Consider the following 858-nt stretch of genomic DNA (forward strand, 5'->3'; position numbering starts at 1 on the left):
ATGCCAGAGATGGAGGCAGAGACAATGACATGGAGAGGTAGAGTGGCTGGGAACTCTAGACCCGGAGAGGGAGAGGGGCTGTGTGCTGATGAGCGGGGGCCAGGCTTGCATGGTCTACCTTTTGGTTGGTTGATGATGCATGGAGGGGCTTGTAACCATGGCAAAGAAATGATATATGATATGGTGAATGTAAAGCTAATGTTCTCCCATGTAAACTATCACATAATTCATAATAAAAACATTTTTAAAAAGAAGACGATGAAAGGAATACAGAGAGTCACTGTACCAAAAAGAAATGGTTGCTGTTCAACCATTTCAAGAGGTAGCATATGATCAACTGCCAATAATCCTGACGTAAAAAGTCCAAGGTGCATTGAAGGCATTGGCAAAGAATGAAGCACCAGGAATTGATGGAATACAGATTGAAATCTTTCAACAAACTGATATGACACTGGAGGTACTAACTCATCTATGTCAAGAAATTTGGAAGACAACTACCTGGCCAACTGACTGGAAGAGATCTGTATTTGTGCCCATTTCAAAGAGAGGTGACCCAACAGAATGCAGAAATCATCCAACAATATCATGTGAGTAATGTTTTACTAAAGGTAATCAAAAAATATCTGTAACCATACATTGACAGAGAACTTCCAGAGGTTCATGCTGGTTTCAGAAGAGGATGTGGAATGAGGTATATATATATCACTGTTGATGTCAGATGGATCTTGGCTGAAAGCAGAGAATACCAGAAAGATGTTTACCTGTACTTTATTGACTACTCAAAAACTTTCGATTGTGTGGATCATGACAAGCTATGGACAACATTGTGAAGTATGAGTATTCCAGAACACTTAATTG

The sequence above is a fragment of the Chrysochloris asiatica genome, unplaced genomic scaffold, assembly GCF_000296735.1.
Source record: "Chrysochloris asiatica unplaced genomic scaffold, ChrAsi1.0 scaffold00045, whole genome shotgun sequence".
NCBI classification, from domain to species: domain Eukaryota; kingdom Metazoa; phylum Chordata; class Mammalia; order Afrosoricida; family Chrysochloridae; genus Chrysochloris; species Chrysochloris asiatica.